Source organism: Mixophyes fleayi, chromosome 3 (assembly GCF_038048845.1).
Source record: "Mixophyes fleayi isolate aMixFle1 chromosome 3, aMixFle1.hap1, whole genome shotgun sequence".
Classification (NCBI taxonomy): domain Eukaryota; kingdom Metazoa; phylum Chordata; class Amphibia; order Anura; family Limnodynastidae; genus Mixophyes; species Mixophyes fleayi.
This window is the reverse complement of record NC_134404.1, coordinates 202,521,842-202,545,042: the sequence shown is the minus strand read 5'-3', so window position 1 is coordinate 202,545,042 and position 23,201 is coordinate 202,521,842.

The following is a 23,201-nucleotide window of genomic DNA, read 5'->3' as shown; positions in this document are numbered from 1 at the left end:
GTACAGGATGCATTAAGAACATCTGATTTATGTATTCATGTAAAAAAAATATTTTACATATATTTTAATTAATGATTATAGTATTAATAGTTGTCAATTAATTTTATTTTAAAAAACATTTTGTGCATGCGTTCTGATGGGACTTGATATTGCACATATGCATGTGCGTATCCTGCAGTCTGTTCTGTCTGTCTGCATACGGCAAGTAACATATAGCCAGAGCATACTTATACCCATATTCAAATGGTATATGTACGGGTGTACATGCGTGCAAGTGGCATCTAATTTTTTTTAAACGCAAGTTGAGTTCACTTTGCGTTTAAAGAATAATCAGACCTTTTATCTTCCTTTATTGGGTATAGGCCGGTGTTGCTGAAAATTATTTGGTTAGCAAAAAGCAGCCACTCTTTTATACAGTCATGGCCAAAAGTTTTGAGAATGACAAAAGTACTGGTTTTCACAAAGTCTGGCGCGTCAGTGTTTTTAGACCTTTTTGTCAGATGTTGCTCTTGTATACTGAAGTAAAATTACCAGCAATTCATAAGTGTCAAAGGCTTTTATGACAATTACATTAAGCTTATGCAAAGAGTCAATATTTGCAGTGTTCACCCTTCTGCAATTCACCCTGGCATGCTGTCAATCAACTTCTTGGCCACATACTGACTGATGGCCACCCATTCTTGCCTAATCAATGCTTAGAGTTGTCAGACTTTGCGGGTTTTTCTTTGTCCACCCACCTCTTGAGGATTGACCACAAGTTCTCAATGGGATTAAGGTCTTGGAAGATTCTTGGCCATGGATCCAAAATTTCGATGTTTTGATCTCCAAACCCCAAGTTATCACTTTTGCCTTATGGCAAGGTGCTCCATCATGCTGGAAAAGGCATCATCAAACTGTTCTTGGATGGTTGAGAGAAGTTGCTCTTGGAGGATGTTTTGGTACCATTCTTTATTTATGGTTGTGTTCTTAGGCAAAACTGTGAATAAGCCCACTCCCTTTGCCAAGAAGCAACCCCACACATGAATGATCTCTAGATGCTTTACTGTTGGCATGACACAGGACTGATGGTAGAGCTCCCCTTTCCTTCTCCGCACAAGCGTTTTTCCAAATGCCCCAAACAATCTGATAGGGGGTTCCTCAGAGGAAAGGACTTTACCCCAGTCCTAAGCAGTCCAATCCCTGTACCTTTTGCAAAATATTAGTCTGTCCCTGATGCTTTTCCTGGAGAGAAGTGGCTTTTTTGTTGGCCTTTTTGACACTAGACCATCCTCCAAAGGTTAGGCCTCACTGTGCATGCAGATGCACTCACACCTGCCTGCTGCCATTCCCGAGCAAACTCTGCACTGGTGGTGCTCCGATCCTGCAACTGAATTAACTTTAGGAGACTGTCATGGCGCTTGCTGGATGCTCTTGGACGCCCTGAAGCCTTCTTCACCACTATTGAACTTCTCTCCTTGAAGTTCTTGATGAGCCGATAAATGGTTGATTTAGGTGCAATCTTATTAGCAGCAATGTCCTTGCCTGTGAAGCCCTTTTTGTGTAAAGCCCAGATGACTGCACATGTTTCCTTGGAGGTAAAGATGGTTAACAGAGGATGAAAAATGATTTCAAGCACCACCCTCATTTTAAAGCTTCCAGTCTGTTATTCTAACTCAATCAGCATGACAAAGTGATTTCAAGCCTTGTCCGTGTCAACACTCTCACCTGTGTTAAGAATAAAATCACTGACCTGATGTCAGCTGGTCCTTTTGTGGAAGGGCTGAAATGCAGTTGAAATGTTGTTTTTGGGATAATCTTCATTGTCATGGCAAAGAGGGACTTTGAAATTAATTGCAAATCATCTGATCACTCTTCATGACATTCTGGAGTATATGCAAATTGTCATCATAAAAACTGAGGCAGCAGACTTTGTGAAAAATAATATTTGTGTAATTTTCAAAACTTTTGGCCATTTCTGTACATATCATTTGCTGAAAATATGACTGTATAAAAAGCAAACACTGTTGACAAATAATTAATATTAAACCATTATTGGCTATTTCTCTCTCATGATACCTTGGTTCAATATTTTTAAAAAGTCACACATTTTTGCAGGACCCTTAAAATAGATGGGATCCAACAAATCCTATAGTGAGCAGAAAAATGAGTGCATCTCCATTATCAAAAGAATACTGCTGTCCACATACTCACTGCGTTATCACTAGCAATATTGTGCACCTGACATGATACTGCAACATATGAGGCCCTAAAGAAAGCTCAATGCTTGATAATATTCATATAAAAATTTGCTGGACCCAGTGTCGGACTGGCCCGCCGGGGGACCGGTCTATCCCCCGGTAGGCCCCAACCCTGATCGCTCCCCCTTCGTTGGTGGGGGAGCGAGTAACTGAAGAAAAAAAAAACAAAAAAAAACTTGCGTGTCTGCGGCGCTGGCTCCGTGCGCACTGAATGCCGGGCGTGACGTCATCACGCCCGACATTCAGTGAGGAGCGCCGCAGACAGAAGACAGAAGACAGAAGAGAATAAAGAATCAGATAGAAAAGGTAAGTGAGGGAATGGAAGAAAGAAGAGAGCATGAAGGCAGAGCGTGAAGGCAGAGCGTGAAGGGAGAGCGTGAAGGGAGAGCATGAAGGGGGAGCATGATGGCAGAGCATGAAGGGGGAGCATGATGGCAGAGCATGAAGGGGGAGCATGAAGGGGGAGCATGATGGCAGAGCATGAAGGGGGAGCATGATGGCAGAGCATGAAGGGGGAGCATGAAGGCAGAGCATGAAGGGGGAGCATGAAGGCAGAGTGGAGGGGGAGCATGATGGCAGAGTATGAAGGCAGAATGAAGGGGGAGCATGAAGGCAGAGCATGAAGACAGAGTGGAGGGGTAGCATGAAGGGGGAGCATGAAGGGGGAGCATGAAGGGGGAGCATGAAGGCAGAGTATGATGGCAGAGTGGAGGGGGAGCATGAAGGCAGAGCATGAAGGCAGAGTGGAGGGGGAGCATGATGGCAGAGCATGAAGGGGGAGCATGATGTGAGAGCATGATGGCAGAGTGAAGGGGGAGCATGATGGCAGAGTGGAGGGGGAGCATGATGGCAGAGCATGAAGGGGGAGCATGATGGGAGAGCATGAAGGCAGAGTGAAGGGGGAGCATGATGGCAGAGTGGAGGGGGAGCGTGAAGGGGGAGCATGAAGGGGGAGCATGATGGCAGAGTGAAGGGGGAGCATGATGGCAGAGTGGAGGGGGAGCATGATGGCAGAGTGGAGGGGGAGCATGATGGCAGAGTGGAGGGGGAGCATGATGGCAGAGTGGAGGGGGAGCATGAAGGCAGAGTGGAGGGGGAGCATGAAGGCAGAGTGGAGGGGGAGCATGAAGGCAGAGTGGAGGGGGAGCATGAAGGCAGAGTGGAGGGGGAGCATGAAGGCAGAGTGGAGGGGGAGCATGAAGGCAGAGTGAAGGGGGAGCATGATGGCAGAGTTAAGGGGGGCCAGGAGAAGGGGGAAACAAAAGCAGCATGACACAGGGTGATGAAGGGGGGGCAAAAACAGCATGGAGGGCGCAGTCTGATCATAAGGAGGCCCAGCATGGTGATTAAGGGGCACAGTAATGTGTGTGTGATGGCACAGCGGGCTTGTGGCAATGTAAAGTGTGTGTGGTAGGTGGTAGCTAAATAATGGGTGCTATTTTCTTTGTAGGGTGAAGGTGGGGCAATTTAATTTAAGATGGGGTGGTTTGGGGGCTTTTAATTAAATGTGAATATGAATTATTTAATGGCAGTGACGGTTGCGGGAAATAGGTATATTTATTATACGTATTATACATAAATGCGATTTATTGCAGGGGCTGTCTGGGGGGAGGGAAATAGGTTTATTAAATGGGAATACTATAACTTTAATGTTGGGGCTGGAGGAAGGCCTAAGTATTAATTGTTGGTCCTATTGATTTAATGCCAGGGCTGGTTGGAATCTTCTAAATGTACCCATTATTTTTTCCAAATAGGGCCCTCAACATTCCAAGATCCAGACAAGCAGCAACTAAAGAAACCAGCAGCTGCAGGTGGTAAAAGTGACAACAACAGGTAGGACAGTCTGTCAAAAATTCTGAGTCTAGTGCAGGCTTGGCTAACCTGTGGCACTCCAGGTGTTGTGAAACTACAAGTCTCAGCACACCCTTCCAGCAATAAGCTGCTATATATTGGCAAAGCATGCTGGGGCTTGTAGTTTCACAACACCTGGAGTGCCACAGGTTAGCCAAGCCTGGTCTAGTGGGACAATCCCGATTTATGGTGACTGTTCTGTCCAATCTAAGGGGCAGGTCAGACTGTGTACTCTTTATACACACACTGCATTCTTTATATACTACACTATGGTGCTAGCTGTCCTTCGTGGGCTGACCACTCCCCCTCTAGCATCTAGTCTCGCCTCTATGATGACTGGCCACACCCCCTCTGGTGGGCCCCTAGCATTGCAGTTCCCCGGTGGGCCCTTCATGCCCCAGTCCGACACTGGCTGGACCGTTATCATGCATGTTGGAAAATGCATTTGAAATTTGACCACTATCAGTCTGTGTGTAGCCATCCAACAACCACACTGACTGCCCCAATGAAGTCAAAAGTGATCTCGTCATTATAATTCAGTCACGCATTTGTACAAGCTCTGATCGATAGTGTTTTATCCAGTTTGGCAATGCACATAATGAGCCTGAATAGTAGGACTGGCCCATGTAAGTCCACTGTAAAATTTAGCCAAGCTTGTGAGGAGATCATTAAATTTGAATTGTCAATAAATAAACCTTAATAGAAAATAAAATCTATATTATTTTTACCTTCAACTTACAATATTGTTCACTTAGTGATTTTCCAGAACATCTTCTTGGAAGACAAACTATGTTAACTAGCAATTCAAAATAGAATAACAATGTTCACTGTAAGGAAGAGATATTATTAGCAATTCAAGATGCAGGAGAGCTTTTATTGTGTAGTTTAATTAATGTTCCTTAGAAATGTCACATATGTAGATTTCTTGCTTGGGAATGAAACAGAAGGGCAATTAAAATAAGATTCTTAGAAACATAATTCAACTGATCTGTGCTGCCTATACTAAATTGGTGAGGGATATGATAATAGCATTAAGATATTTAATATAGATAAATGGATGATGGTAATGTTTTCTTAGCATATATTTTTTTTCCATTTTCAGTACCTTTCTTTCCCTTACCTACTTTAATATTAAATTGTAAATGTTTAATAAAACACACGGGGATATGTTAATCTGTGTGTTCACATTTCATAACATTAGTTAGAGATTCCTGTGAATCACTGTTAAAAGAAAATTACTGTGTGTCTGCATTACCAAGCAACAACACATCTCTCACAAATACTGTAGAAGAGACTATTAATAGTGTTTTTAAAATAGATATTTTTATTTGTTAAAAGTATATTCACATTGTATCCATAACTTAGTTATTGTGGTGAAACAAGATGTTAAGATTATCCCCATCATCCAAGTACATTGATTTCCACAGAATTTAAGACTGTAGTTGAGACACATTTTATGCTATATCTCCCAGGTGTCCCTATAATAGTAAAAGTAGAGCTGGGTACCGGGCATGTTTAATTAAAGTTGAATCTGCCTAGATATGTTTGCCATGTTATTGCTTTCCTCTTTCTATATATACATCCCCTGAAAGTGCGGTAGCCACCCTGGGGTAACCTAACAAATACTTCCTTAAGCTTAGTGGACTGAGCAGGTAGAAGAAGAGGTGAAGGCTAAATGGTTAAAATTGCAGGAGGGAGGAAAGGACAATGAGAACTGTGGGGGGAGGCATGAAAAGCAGTCTGCGTAATGAATGTAGAAGTACATAGTAATACACAAGAATAATAAAGTGAATATATTGCAAAAGGAGTCACCTATAACACTGTGGCAGACATATGGCTAGTCTGATAATTCAGACACAGTACAAATTGATTGCTTTATGGAGACATGGTGAGTTGCACAAAGGGATGCCTTAAATATTCTTTATTACAATATTTGCCTGGGTGTGAAAATACTTTCCCATATCCACAGTATTGGGCCGGAGATGGGTGCAAGAGTTGTCGCCGATTAAATCTTGATCACCGTCACTAGGGTGGGTAGTGTCAAAGATAAATAATTGGGTGAAGGATGTACATTAATAATTTCTGTACATTGCGACCAGTTGTGATGCAAATCATATGCAACGTAACTTTTTACTATAAAGTGTGTTTTATATATCTTATAATCTTTTCATATAAAATATATTGTGGTAAACAAAGTGCCAAAAAATGTTTCCAACATTTGAATTATACCGTGTTTGGTATCAGTCTGATTACAATTTAATGAGAATGCATCCATTGCTATTTATGTAGTATTCACACTTGACGTACACTTGTTATAAATGATATAATTTTTCTACACACTAATAGCAAGCACTCAAGGGTCACTAAGAACCAATTTGGTGGGAATCTGAAGTAAGGAGATCTGGCATTCCTGAGAACAATGACCAGAGGAATCCACTAATGCCGCGCCGAGTATCTGAGAGTGCAAGACCCTTCTACCAATGAATGAAGAATTATAACTGTGTGTCACTGTGATGTCATTACATTCACAATTGTGCTGTGTATAAATGTGAGCTCTGGTTTTTGGAGACCAGAGCATTCTGATTGAAGCTTGAATTGATGCCAACTGTCACACGCATTTGTATACCAAACTTTGTCTTTTTATGCTTTGCTAATAAACCCTTTTGTGCTTTGGAACCACAGTGATCACATCAGAAAATCTGTATTGGTAACGATAATATGGTTCTCCGGTATTCTGGAGTTATGTTTTAATAATTTTATACCTTGGGAACTGTGAAACAGTAGATTTTCTAATGCTATTCCATTTTCCAGTATTAGATGCAGATATCAGTATAAGCTGCCATAATTATTTCTGTCTGAAAGTGAATTTTCTTGGAAGTTATTCACATTAAGTTGAAACATAGGCAGTCAGATGTGTCTAAAGCAGGGATGGGCAACAGGCGACTCTAAGGCCTTATGCGGCACTCCAAGCCTTAATCTAAGGCCCCCTGTTCTTTCCTTCTTTATGTTCCATCAGTCCCTTTCTCAGATTTACACTCCAACACATTGAATTGCCAGTTTTGTTTATTATAGCTTCTAATACTTATTTATTTACTTACATTACGCAGTCTGCTGTTATGTTTTTACAGAGTGGTGTTTCTTTGTTTATTTAAATACACTGCTTTAACATATGAATGAGATTAAGAGTAAGGGTTGGCCATTTTGAAGGTAAGAGTGTTGCACTTGTCAAATGATCATAGTCACATGGCACATGATGTAATTAGCAGAGAGACTTTAATACAGTCATGGCCAAAAGTTTTGAGAATGACACAAGTATTGGTTTTCACAAAGTTTGCTGCTTCAGTGTTTTTAGACCAAAACAAAAACATTAGAAATGCGCATAATAACCTTTGATATATTTTATTAATTCTAGCTAATGCACATAAGTATGTACAGAAAATGAGGACTGATTAATATCACTTGAATAAAAATCAATTGATACAAACATACAAAAAATTCTTGGCCAAGAATAAAATATCTACAACACAATAAAAAATCAGATGTATTCAATACATATCACAGTGGTCCATTTATATTATAAAACGATAATAGCATCTTTATACAAAATGTATATAATAAATTGGTTATAGCTCTGGATGAGTGTCCAATAATTCCTAATGAGATCTATATGTAATCTCTCACTTATATAAAGATGGATATAGAAGATGTAAGTTTGCGTTCAGATCCAAAAAATACACCAATATTTGATGTTAATTATTAGGTGTATATGTAAAAAAATTTCCTTATTATACATTCGAAATATTGCATTTCAGTATAGATGAAACAAATCAGTTCTTCTGTGCCTTTATTGCCGCCAACACAGACATCTCACATAAGCTGTTGTATATAATAGCTGAAGTAACTGATGTCAGCGGAGCTGGTAGGTAAATCTTCTTATCGCTATAGCGGCTAAACAATAAAGATTCCAATGTGTGTCTCCAAAAGTTACTCAATAGATCTTAACGTCAACGTGTAACGTTATTCAAAGCATACATAAAGGATTTACCTTCTCAGTATGAACGTGGTTCCGGCAATCAGCAGGTCCGGATATACAACACACCTACAGAAAATAAACGTTGCTAACATGTCAGGTCACTTTTACACAAAAACACACTCTTGTGACCTGACATGTTAGCAACGTTTATTTTCTGTAGGTGTGTTGTATATCCGGATTCCGTTTGGAGGTGCGCACCGAAGAATTTGACCGGACCTGCTGATTGCCGGAACCACGTTCATACGGAAATGCAATATTTCGAATGTATAATAAGGAAATTTTTTTACATATACACCTAATAATTAACATCAAATATTGGTGTATTTTTTGGATCTGAACGCAAACTTACATCTTCTATATCCATCTTTATATAAGTGAGAGATTACATATAGATCTCATTAGGAATTATTGGACACTCATCCAGAGCTATAACCAATTTATTATATACATTTTGTATAAAGATGCTATTATTGTTTTATAATATATATGGACCACTGTGATATGTATTGAATACATCTGTTTTTTTATTGTGTTGTAGATATTTTATTCTTGGCCAAGAATTTTTTGTATGTTTGTATCAATTGATTTTTATTCAAGTGATATTAATCAGTCCTCATTTTCTGTACATACTTATGTGCATTAGCTAGAATTAATAAAATATATCAACGGTTATTCTGCGCATTTCTAATGTTTTTGTTTTGGTTTGTATATAGAGACTTAACACTGTCTCTTTTTTGAAATTGCTGCATTTGATACCGATATTCTTATAGAGTAATACTAGCTATAGAATTTAGCGCCAGAGAATTAAGTTGCTTTGTTTCAGTGTTTTTAGACCTTTTTGTCAGATGTTACTATGGTAAACTGAATCAAAATTGCAAGCATTTCATAAGTGTCAAAGGCTTTTACTGACAATTACATTAAGTGTATGCAAAGAGTCAACATTTGCAGTGTTGACCTTTCTTTTTGAAGACTTCTGCAATTCGCCCTGGCATGCTGACAACTGTTCTTGGATGGTTGGGAGAAGTTGCTTTTGGAGGATGTTTTGGTACCATTTTTTATTCATGGCTGTGTTCTTAGACAAAAATGTGAGTGAGCCCACTCACACTACAGCAGAGCTTGCTCAGGAATGGCAGCAGACAGGTGTGAGTACATCTGCACGCACAGTGAGGTAAAAACTATTGGAGGATGGCCTTGTGTCAAGAAGGCCAGCAAAGAAGCCACTTCTCTCCAGGAAAAACATCAGGGACAGACTGATATTCTGCAAAAAGGTACAGGGATTGGACTGCTGAGGACTGGGGTAAAGTAATTTTCTCTGATAAATTCCCTTTTAGATTGTTTGGAGCATCTGGAAAAACGCTTTTGATGATGGAGTACCTTGCCATAAGGCAAAAGTGATAACTAAGTGGCTTGGGAGCAAAACATCGAAATTTTGGGTCCATGGCCAGGAAACTTCCCAGACCTTAATCGCATTGAGAACTTGTGGTCAATCCTCAAGAGGTAGGTGGATGAACAAAAACCCACAAATTCTGACAAACTCCAAGCATTTATTAGGCAGGAATGTGTGGCCATCAGTCAGTATGTGGCCCAGAAGTTGATTGACAGCATGCCAGGGCGAATTGCAGAGGTCTTCAAAAAGAAGGGTCAACACTGCAAATATTGACTGTTTGCATAAACTTAATGTAATTGTCAATAAAAGTCTTTGACACTTATGAAATGTAATGGTAATTTTACTTCAGTATACCATAACAACATCTGCCAAAAATTGTAAAAATACTGAAGCAGCAAACTTTGTGAAAACCAATACTTGTGTCATTCTCAAAACTTTTGGCCATGACTGTACATCCCTCTGCTCTGTGTACTATAAAATCCTTCCCATTCTCTAGCCCACTCGGCTTTCACATTACATGTTGAGAGTTTTGAGCCTTATTTTGCAACCTCCAGAGATATTTTGAAAGAAGATAATGATTTGTAAAAGGAAAGCTAAAAAAAATACAGGGGCATACTTAAAAGATAAAAAATAAATAAAAATAAACCTATGTGTGGGATTGATGCTTTAAAATGTTAGAAAAAACCCACACATAACCTTTATCACTCTGTAACTCTATGACACTCTAGCAAGACAGCTGGTTATTAGTGGAAGTGAAGATTTCAATAACATTTACCTTGAATACTGATATATTAATAGAAGTTAAAGTATAAGATTCTTTAACATTTTCAATTAGCTTTGTAGAAGTAATAAAATGTTTTATACAACTTATATTTTTTCTATAACATTGTGACTTTGACACATCAGGATCACTCAGTAGCGTCTATGCTACCTTTGGACCCAGAGGTATTTAAGCGCTTTAAGTGAGTTTTATAATGAAAAATTCAGACACAAAGACCATAGTTACAGTATAGTTACACATATAAACCACACTCAGGGCCTGATTTACGTTCAGACATACGTTCATTTGCGTGCGTGACTTGCATGACCTAGCTCTGTGCATGCTCAGAAATGAACCTTACGTCTATGATTGCAATTGTATACAATTTATGTGCAAATGCAAATGACACTTATGATAGCCTGCAACTTGAGGGGCAGAATGGGGAGGCAAACTAAGGTAGGCAATGTATTGTAAGGGCGTGCCGAGGGCGTTCTGTCACAGATGTGGCCAATTCAAATCCTGGTATTGTTGTAACTACGATTGGTTTCAGATGTAATATTTGCACCAGCTACAGATCAGGTGCAAGAGCTGACTGATAGTGATAACTGAGATGGAATGGTCTTTTTTTTAAAAACAACACATATGCGTGTCACTAGCTAGCACAGGGCATGTGTAGTCAAGTAAGACAGACTATGAAAACGTATTGTGGGCTTGAATCATTAAGAAACATAAATGCTGTTATGTGACATATTTCGCGTAATATCGCTCTGCGCATACCCAGAAACAAACCATACAAAAGAGAACACAGCAACATCCAATTAATCTTCAAGTTCTAAGGACCCTTGCAACAGCCTATGATTTCAGGGCTGGAACGGTGAGGGGAATGGGCGTAAGCACGTAGTCAATGTACAGTAGCGGTGTGCCAAGCTCGACCGAATACAGCAGTGTCTGATTCAATATTTAGGCATCTCTAAGGTACGTGATTTTCACTTGCACCAGCTACAGGTCAGGTGTATGTGCCGATTACTAGTAATTATTTAAATCAATATTTATATTATTATTTCTAATCTTTAATTGTTCTTATATATGTTATAATAGAATATTTTTGTATGTATTCTGATGTTACCTTATACTGTACATACACTTGTGTGTATACTGCAGTTTGTTCTGTCTTTCTAAGTAATACAAGTACTGTTTAGGCAGCGCGTACGTACACCCAGATTCATATTGAAATGTATCTTGAGAGCCGATTGGATTTGAATATGGTAAGAACTACTCTCAAGTCCCAAGCTCTTTTGTAAAACACAAAGTTGTATCTAGATTCCTAGATTTCCACTACAGTGCATGGGTTTCCAGAGCAAGACGGTAGGCTTTGTGAAAGAACAGTAGTTTGGGTGGAACAAGGACACTCCTTGCATAGTATTGAGTAGGTGCACCTAAGTTTGTGGAGCAGTGCAAAAACAAAGTGTCATTTGCAGGGTCAGGTAATTGTACAGAGATAATGGCATGAAGAGGGTGCACTTTTGGTGGTACGCATTGCTATGTGGATAGACATACAGCTATTTCCAAAATTTTTGATTTGCACCAACTTTTGAATGCATTTCATTTCCAAATGTGTGATTTCAGAACAAGGGGGAGAGGGTACTACAGAATGTGGACCCCCCAAGTATGCACCTGTCTTGCTCTACATTTTCTATTCAAGCATGAAGTAGAGCAGGAGATATTTTGACAAAATAAGGAGTTTGCACATTGCATCATAAGCAGTGGTCGAAGTGGAAATTTAGAGCTGGCGGTATGGAAAGTGCAAGTGAATGGAATTTAATAGAATTGCTATGAAGGTAGTAGTAGTAGAAGTGGCACTATGGCATACCACTGTGTAGAAGCTCACTTCGACCACTGATTCATAAGCCTGCAAACAGCAATTGTGGGTGAAGCTTAAATGCATTTTCATCTTTGGTAGGCTGCCATTGTCTACAGCATGTTTTTTCACTTTCACAAATAAAAAGATGATCTCCCAAGGAAAATTTAGAAGCTAGCAAACTCAATATAAATAAATAAGTGGATAACATGACTGATATTCTCAAATTAAACTATTGCAGCAGCATGGCATTGGTATTTTTTTTTATCTTAGGTGAGTTAAGAAATGTACAATAGCCATGTGGATGTTAAACTATCACTACTGCATCACAACACATTACAACACATAGCAGAGACTGTAGACTGCAGCATGGCAAAAAAATCCCACATCCTGCCCACTAGAAAGTGTCCCCAAGAAATTCTGGGAGAGTGGGCAAGTATGCAATTACCACAAGAGCATTGGAATATAAATGCCCTGAAAAAGTTCCCATTTAGGAACGAAATGCGTCGCTAAGTTGCAGTGGAGAAGATTATATTTGGTTGACAGTGGATTACCTTTTGTATGTTTGTATGTAGACATGTGGAAGCTCAGCTGGAGGGCAGTTTCTGAGCTGTCAGTGAGATTTTACATCACGGTTAAGGGGCAACATTTGTCCGGAGTGGAATCAGAGGAGATTCTCCGTATACTGCTGAATTAAGTAAGCGTTTGGCTGCAGCTTTTTTCCTACAAGGCAGTCATATGATTTTCTGTTTTGGAGTGAAAAAGGGCAGGAGACACTCTACACATCAAGGTATAGGTAAAATGCTCAAAAGGGTCTTTGCCTAAGGATCAAAACTGTATTCCCAGAATTTGGGTAAGATTTAAGACAATTATTTAAGGCTATGTGGAGAGACTACTTGATATGGTGATTATGTCAAATTAATATCCTGAGCCATAAGTTTCAAAAGGCGTATGATATGCAAATTGGTACAAAGAGACTGGCCTGCAGTTTGATACTTATTATTACAACAATATTCAATATATTTTTGGTATTGGGATCTGATCCACTGTTCATACTAAAATTATAACAAACTTAAAGAACTTTACTATAGACCAAGCACACCCCCTTCATGGCAACGGTATTTCCTGATGGTAGTGGTTTCTTTCAGAAGGAATATGCACCCTGCAACACTGCAAGCACTGTTCAGGAATGATTTGAGGAATATGACAAAAAGTTCAAGGTATTGACTTGACCTCCAAATTCCCAAACCTCAATTTGATCGAGCATTTGTGGGATGTGCTGGATAAAAAAGTCAGAGCCTCGACAAATGAAAACTGTTTTGATGGCACAAGGGGACCAACACAATATTAGGCAGGTGGTTTTAATGTTGTGGCTTATCACTGTATATACTGTGTTTTATTTGAATCTTACTTGAAACAACTGTGATGTAATTTTGTACTTATATAAACTAGGTGCAAGTTTTGGAGTTGTGATGATGATTGTTTCATATTTGCATCTATATGCTAGATTTAAGGTAGTATCTTATAATGTGTGCAACTAAAAATATAGACATGGTAATGCAGATGAGCAGGCGCACCTTTGCTCACATGCATATTGGTATCTTTATGTTCAAATCTAAATAAGGCTATAAATGTTTCAGCTTATAAACTTGTGCCTTTACCAGATTTCTTCCCAATCATATGTAATTCTTAGATGACTGGTTATCTATTTTCTTATTAAATAATGGTCCAGTATTACGTAAGTAATGTTCTTGTCCACACTGTACTTCAATTCCCATTTCTCCAGAGATTCATTATTAATATAATATTTTATTTTTATTCCTTACACACAAGAAACATGCAGCAAGTCATTTTTTACATCATGCCCTTTATTTATTGTTGCTATAGTGAAGTTGTGTATGTGCCAGGAGCTATAAAATAAGGATCTAGTACTAGGTGTATCACAAACAACAACAATAATAATAATAATAATAATAATAATAATAATATAATGCAGCATTTTGTCCTTAATTTTCATTGGTTCGACCCCATATACGTCTTACTGTAAAATAATTGTACTCAGTTTAGAAAAAAAATATTTTAATTATCTACTGGCTTATTAATTTAACACTGAGAAACCCAATTACATAAACAGTTCTTCAACCAGTAATGGAAATATACCCACAATTCTAGAGATAAATAAAATGTTCAGTTGCAAATTTCATGAGCTCTCACTGTCTGTTACTGTTGTCCTTATAATATTATTAAACGGAATCCTCAGACATTATAACAGGATACAGCTGCACTCTATCCTCTTTCATAGCATGTAAAGGAAAGGAGAGGTTTGGGGTTCCACACCAAAAAATGGGTGCAAACATTACTTGGCTGACAAACAGACAACATGGCTTCTTAACAATTCATTATTAAATACCTTAGTTTTGCTGCACACACAATTTATCTTATTATGTAGCATATTATGTTCTCACTAGTTTAGATGTTGTGGTTACAAGACTTGTTGACCTATTTGTTGTGAACATGAAACAAGTAAAAAAGTCTTCATGCAAATTAATGTGCATTCATCACAAAATATTGAAAAAAGCCCTGAAAATAAACCATTACCCGATGCATATGATAGACAATATTTTATCAGATTTAGCCACAGCTAGAACATTTTTGTATGGTTTCTGCATTTGAAGTTAGATAAGGAATCAAATAATTTATGTTAGAATGCAAATGGAAACAAGTCCAGCACCAGAGGTATTTCAACAAAATTAAATCAAGCTCTGGAAGTGCTTTCTGAGACAACATTGATAGTAGATGATATACTTACTGTTGAGGAAGGCAAAAACCTGAAATCTGCCACTAAGGACCATAAACTGATTCTGATAAAGAAAATTTGTGAGAGATGCAGAAAAATACTCTACATTGAGAAATTCAAGTTGAAATTAATTGAGGCAGTGTCGGAACTACCATTAGTGCAGCAGGTAGAGTGCACCAGGGACCGTGGAGATAATGGGGCCCACTGTATGTGGAACTAGCGATCTATGGGCCCCGGTTCCCTTCTCCCCACTTCAATGCACCAGAACCTACAGCTCGCTGGTTTCGCCTCTGGACTGAGGTGCCATACATTGGACACTTTCTAACCTCACATGAGCACAAATAACCTATTTAATAGATGAAGAAACATAAAACAAAATTGAAAAAATCAATATATGGGAATATCTGCCTATGCCAGAAAATAGGCTAAAAAATATAAATACAAATATGCACTGAGAATGATAATACCCTGGAAACCCTAAAGACAGTCATTTTACAGGTCTTGCCCAAGTATGTAGGGAATGCCCCTGTGGAAACTTCTTCTTACTGCCTTCAAATAAATTCATTGTCTGTAAAACACATCATCTTCAAGGAAGAAAGAGAAGGTATTCATGGGTTTAGTTGTTAGCACTTCTGTTCCTGACAATGGCCTTATTTGTGCGGATTTTGTATGTTCCCTCCATGTTTGCGTGGGTTTCACTCCAAAAACATAAATGACTGCTATCAAATTGACTCTAATCTCTCTTTCTTTGTCTGTGTGTATGTGTTAGGGAATTTAGACTGGAATTTAGACTGTAAACTCCAATGGGGTAGGGACTGATTTAAGTGAGTTCTCTGTACAGCGCTGCAGAATTAGTGGCGCTATATATAATTGCTGCTGATGATGATGATGATTTGTTTTATAACAGTGGACTATTATTGAAATTTCTGGGAATTGATTATCTGGAAGATACAAGAATGGAGACAATGAATAAAAATCTACAATACCACTTTTCAAGATGTGGCATTCCACATCACTGATGTAGAGTGGGTGGAGTAATCATAGCATATTGTTTGGGTGCAAACTGCCCCATAAGACGCTGCACTGGCCACAAGTGCTTATCGATTTTCTTGCACAGCTAAGAGTCTGACTCCTCTTTCATCTCTGCACTGAGTGCTGGCAGCATATATTAGTAATGCACATTAAGGGGTATATTTACTAAACTGCGGATTTGAAAGAGTGGAGATGTTGCCTATAGCAACCAATCAGATTCTAGCTGTCATTTTGTAGAATGTACTAAATAAATGATAGCTAGACTCTGATTGGTTGCTACAGGCAACATCTCCACTTTTTCAAACCCGCAGTTTAGTAAATATACCCCTAATTTCCTTCTCACTCTACTACATAAGGTAAGATAAGTGGAAGAGGATAAAGTGAGGGATTGTGATAATGGGGAATGGGTTAATAAGGAGGATGATAAAGGGATATAATAAAGAGTGTTGGTCGGGAGATGGTGAATAACAGGGTTGGGACACAATGAAGAGGGATCAAGGGGGGTGTAATGAAGGGAGATAATGAAAGGGAAGATGGAGATTATTAAAAGAAAAGAGAGAATGTTGAAAAGAGATAATTAAGAGGGATGTTGGGGGAATGATGGAGAGGCCTGTTAGTGGGATGATGAAAAGAGGTAATGAAGAGAGATGGTGGAGGGCATGATGAATAATAGGGCTTGGATGGTGATGAAAAGGGATAGTGGAGAGGATGATGAAGATGTTTGGTGTGATGAGTAAATGGGTGGGGGGTGGGGAAGGGAGATGTGGTGACGAATAACAGAGCTGGCGGTTGATGAAGAGAGATGTATAAAGCAATAAAGGAGATGTAGGAGAATGGAACATAAGCAAGGGCAGTGGAGCCTTGGAGGGAGATACGTTACAATGATATATATATATATATATATATATATATATATATATACACATCTATAATATAAATGTCTAGTGGCATGTGTTAGTCTGTCTGTGTGTTTGTGGAAAAAATAAAACCAAGCTGCAGCGCCACCTGCTGGGCGGAGTTATACACTGACCTACTAAATTCTTAGTGTGTGTGGGAAAAAAAATTCAGAAAGGGCTGAAATTTGGTATGCTAAGATGTTTTTAATTTGTTAATTTAATTTGTTAATTGTTAAAAGTGTTTATAAAGATTTAAAAAAAAAATATATATATTTCTTGAAGGAGAAGTGACAGTTGGGAGTGGTTGGTGGTTGCCGGGGGTGACAGTGGGGAGTGGTTGGTGGTTGAGGGCTGGGCTATGGCCCAAATGCATGACAAGAACCTTTTTAACACCTTAAGTAGCTTGATTTGACTAGAATGCATGAGTATCAAGCATGGGTTAACTTGTATATATATATATATATATATATATATATATATATATATATATATACCAAATCCTCAAACATTCAAGGACTCTGTTACCAAGCACAAGACATCTTCTGAGACCAAGACTTTTGGAAAATGTCAGAGCCGGAATGTCAGAGAAATAGGAGACATTTAAGCGAAAATGGATAACAAGAAAACAGTTGAACAATTTGATGTCATTCCAACACATGAAACTACAAAAACAGACATAGCAGCAGAAGGGACGTCTGAAGCTCAAGAATTGCATGGGGATAAAGTAAATAGGCAGGTCATATCAGGGCCATCTTAACAACATAATGGGCCCCCGGGCAAAGCAGTGCACCGGGGCCCCTAGATATAGATATATAGATGTATACAGATACAGATATAGATATAGGTATATAGAGATAGAGATAGATAGATGTACTTGCTCAGTGACCCTTGTAGGTTTTTTTTGCAGGTTTTTTTTCTTTTGCAGGATTATCTATTCTCATTAAGAGCCGTGCCTATGGGGCAGCTGCCCATCGTGCCCAATGGAAAAGATGGCCCTGGGTCATATTATACAATGGTTTGGTGGGATAATAATAAATTACAGTAGTAGATGGATAAACACTATATCTAACTCCTCCTTCCTCAAAGGACATTACTTTTTCAACTTATACAGCATTAGTTAATATAGTATTTTCCATTAAAGATAAAGGATGTACCAATATGTGTTATTCTGCCACGAGTTTACATGTAATGGTTAGGAATAGTTAAGGCCAAGGACTTGTTGGTTGAATGTGTTGTGAACATGAAAAAAGTGTATTCATGTATTTCAGCTGTGTCAGAGAATTTAATAAAGGTATTTTGAAACAGTATAAGAAATGAGACACATATAAATAAACATACCTTTCAATAGTTCTGTTTCTTGGTACCTAAAATGACCTATTGCTAAGTGAGTGGGACCACAGTAATGCAGGTGTGGTTGTGAAGATCTGTGTGCGGCTCAGATAGATCTGGTTGTTTTAGGGTGCAATTTTTTTCCTTTATAAAATGTTATGAGGTACGTGTATAGAACACATTATTGAATAGCAAAGTAATATTAATAAATGTTTATGTATTTGATGATCTATGGTTGCATTGCTGATCTTGGAATAAGCTAAACTCCCATTGCCAGAGACAGTTTTTAGTCTCATGCATTTATTTTTAAATGCATGAGGCTAATTTTACTGTACAGACTCCTCGGAGTGCTCATACAGCTTTCCGAAACTGTACAGAAAGATTAGCCTCATACATTTAAAAATAAATGCATTAGACTAATAACTGTTTCCAGCTGCCTCATCAAGGCAGTGCTCAGAGAAGAAGTGCAGTTATTGCTTGTCTGAGCAGCAAGGTGAGCACAGCGGAGCTGCAGAATGGTGTAGGAAGTCAATACTAAAGGTAAGTGATAAGCGGTGACAAGCTATATGAATGGGTCTGCAATGAGACCTAAGTGGTAGGGGGCTGCAATGAGACATGGGGGAGAAGGGGGGTTGCAGTGAGACCTATGGGAAGGAGAGGGGCTGCAATGGATCTTTGTGGAGCAGGAGTGCTGCAATAAGACTTATGGGGGATGGGGGGCTGCTATGAGACCTATGGGGGAGGGGGTGTAGCTTTGAGACCTATGGGAAACCTATGGGGGAGGGGAGGGCTGCAATGAGACCTATGGGGGAGGTGGAGGCTGTTATAAGACCTATGGGGGAGGAGGGAGGCTGCAATTAGAAATATGGGAAAGACCTTTGATTGGCGAATAGCAGATGTGGTGCCGTTGTTTAAAAAGGGGACGAGATCACAACCAGAGAATTATAGACCTGTAAGCCTGACATCAATAGTGGGGAATCTACTGGAAGGTATTTTAAGGGACAGTATTCAGGATTACTTGGTACGCAATAAAATTATTAGTGGGAATCAACATGGATTTGTGAGGGATAGGTCATGTCAAACTAATCTAATTAGTTTCTACGAGGAAGTTAGTGGGAACTTAGACCAGGGCAGGACAGTAGATGTGGTCTACTTAGATTTTGCAAAGGCCTTTGATACAGTGCCACACAAGAGGTTGGTTTACAAAATAAGGGAACTGGGTCTAGAAATCAAAATTTGTACTTGGATCGAAAACTGGTTAGAGAATAGGGAACAGAGAGTTGTGATAAATGGAACATTTTCTAATTGGTCAAAGGTCTTAAGTGGAGTACCTCAAGGTTCCGTGCTGGGACCACTCCTTTTTAATATATTTATTAATGACCTTGGTGATGGTTTAGAGAGTAAAGTTTCTATTTTTGCAGATGACACTAAACTCTGTAAGGTAATAAAATCAGAGCAAGATATAGCTTCTCTACAGAGGGACTTAAATAAACTGGAGGATTGGGCGGCTAAATGGAATATGAGGTTTAACACAGATAAATGTAAGGTTATGCATTCAGGGATCAAAAACAAGAATGCAATCTATAAATTAAATGGAATTAATTTGGGAGAATCTATAATGGAAAAGGATTTGGGAGTGCTCGTAGACAGTAGACTTAGCAATAGTGCTCAATGTCAAGCAGCAGCTGCAAGGGCAAACAAAGTATTGGCATGCATAAAAAGGGGCATAGATGCAAGGGAAGACAGTGTAATTTTGCCACTGTATAAATCGTTGGTAAGACCTCATCTTGAATATGCAGTACAGTTCTGGGCACCACTCTATAAAAAAGATAATTTGGAACTAGAAAGGGTTCAGAGAAGGGCGACAAAATTGATAAAGGGTATGGAGTCATTAAGTTATGAGGAAAGGTTAGCCAGTTTTACTGTTTACTTTAGAAAAGAGGCGTCTAAGGGGAGATATGATTATTATGTACAAATACATTAGGGGTCAATACAGAGAGCTTTCATGGGAACTTTTTACCCCAAGGACCATACACAGGACACGTGGTCATCCCCTAAGGTTAGAGGAGAGGAAATTTCACAACCAGCAAAGGAAGGGGTTCTTTACAGTAAGGGCAGTCAAGATATGGAATTCATTGCCAGGGAAGGTTGTGATGGCAGATTCAATAGATATGTTTAAGAAAGGGTTAGACAAATTTTTAGCGGAAAGGTGTATCCAGGGATACGACCGTTAATTTAAAATAAAGGATAGTAGTGGATATAGGGTAAAAATTGGATTGCAATATTGAGTCTGGGGGGATTTTCAAAATTGAAACAGATGGGCGGTTGCCTACTCTGGATTAATTTCAAATATAAGTGCAGGATCGCAGGAGATCCAAAATAGGTTGAACTTGATGGACTGGTGTCTTTTTTCAACCTCATCAACTATGTTACTATGTTACTATGTTACCTTTTTTTATTTATTTTTTATACTTCAAGAAATATTTTAAACATTATATTTATCTATCACAAGATTGTCAAGAAACCCTCTGATTTGCTCTAATATAAATGTCATTGATAATTAATAGTGGCATTTCTAACTGTATCACAGTAATGTAGTAAGTTTGAGCACTGCTTGCGCTAAGGGAGTAAAATATATGTTGTGTAAATTCATACTTACCTACTTTGAATAGTTGGTTTCCGGGAGCCTGCCATGGGAGGTGGGCGTGATGGGGGTGGGGCTCCAAAATGTGCGTCATTTTGGAACTGCCCCCGTGACGTCATGACGCGTCATTCACCGGGAATCGCGGCGTTTGGGACCTAATTATGCCCTAAAAAAGAAATAGAAAAATACTTACCTGATCGTGGCAGTGCCCCCCACTTTCCTCTCCTCCTCCCTTTGTTTGTACTGACTGTCGGGCGTGACGACATCATGCCCGATATTTTCTCAGTGTGGAGCGTACAGAGAGGAACCACAAATCACGAGCAAGAAAGAAGATAGAAGAGAAGAAAACAGAAGAAGACAATAGAACGAAAAGTAAAGAAATGGAGACACCATGGCACAGAGCTATAAAGGGGAAGCAGGTGAAGGAGAGCAAAAGCAGCATGGAGGGCACAGTGATATAAAAGGGAACAGGTGAAGGGAGCAAAAGCAGCATGAAGGGTACAGTGTAATCATATGGGGCACAGTGTGATGATGAGGGGCAGTGTGATAAAGATGGTACTGTGGCACAGTGGGATGATGAAGGGACACAATGCGGTAATGAAAAGGCAGTGTGATAAAAATGGTCACAGTTGGCAGTATGAAAAAGATGGCGCCATGGCACAGTGTGATGGATGGCAGAGTGAGATGATGAAGGAGCACAGTGTGATAAGGGTGCACAATGTGATCATAAGGGGGCACAGTGTGATGTTAAAGTGGGGTATTGAAGAGGCACAGTATGATAATGAAGGGGCAATGTGATAAAGATGGCACCATGGCACAGTGTGATGGTGAAGGGGCACAGCGTGATAAGAGTGCACAGTGTGATAATAAAGGGGCAGTGTGATAAAGATGACACCATCATCATCATCATCACCATTTATTTATATAGCGCCACTGATTCCGCAGTGCTGTACAGAGAACTCATTCACATCAGTCCCTGTCCCATTGGAGCTACCAGTCTAAATTCCCTAACACACACACAGACAACAGTGAGAGAGACTAGAGTCAATTTAGATAGCAGCCAATTAAGCTATTAGTATGTTTTTTTTGCGTGTGGGAGGAAACCGGAGCACCCGGAGGAAACCCATGCAAACACAGGGAGAACATGCAAACTCCCCACAGATAAGGGCATGGTTGGGAATCGAACTCATGACCCCAGCGCTGTGAGGCAGAAGTGCTAACCACCTGTTGCTGCCCCACCATGGCACAATATGATGTTGAAGGGGAGTACAGTGTGATGAAGAAGAGGTCACTGTGATGAAGGAGGGGGCACAACCAAACTAATTTGCCAAAAATGAAAAATTTTATTGCAAAGAATATATAGTCTTAATTTATTTTATTCATATAGCAATTCATGCTTGCTGTTCAATGTATTAATTTGTATTATTTGTATTACTCTCTTTATTAAAATTTTTTATTTGATTTGTATTAAACAAAAAAGCATTATTGAATGAGCAACTAAATTATAAAAGAGTAGGGCGCAAATTTACTTTTTGCAGGGGGCACTAGACATGCTAGCACAGACCCTGCATAGTACCCTTTGGTTTGTAGTAAAGAATCCAGCTTCATCGTTGTAACCAGAATATGCTCCTCTTTCTGTTTCCAGAGCAATTTTTTAAATAAAGTACAGATCCTGTGTCTAGTGCATCAGAACTAGTTGGATGAGGCTGGTTCATAGTGGTGGTAGATTTTTTTTGGGAATGACATGGAGGGGGCTGCAATGAGAGGGACACGGAGGGGACTACGATGAGAGAGGCATGGAACGGGAATGAGGGAGATATGAGGGTAACAATAACACACTTTTTCTGTCTTGTGAATGATGACACTATGCCCTTAATTTTAGACAATAGAGCTCCCCCTGTCCCATGTGTCTTGGGTCCCCCAAAGCTTTAATTAAGCTCTGAATGAAAGGGGCGTATATAGTGTATTGACAATGTAACAAACAGGACTATTTACGCATTGTAAAAAATATGGCACTGTGCACATTTAATTATGTGCAAATGCACCTATTTTCTACTTTCAGTAACTGCTGCAATAAAGCACTCTGCATAACTTTTTGTGGGATTGTCCACATGGAAAGAGTAAAAATATTTCTTCTATGTCCTGCCTATTGTCAATTTAGGACTTCTCCCTTCATTGATGCCAACTTTTGAATTGCTCCTAATATCATTTATATCTTAACTCATAAAGTGAGGGAACATTGGGATTGTGTTTATTACATGTGGCACCATCCTATGCTTGAATTTTCTATTACATTTGTAGAATTGGACCTATAAATGCACTTTTCTGCATAAAGGTGGCCCATTGAAAATGTAGTCAGCTGCTCTGTTTGCCCCCT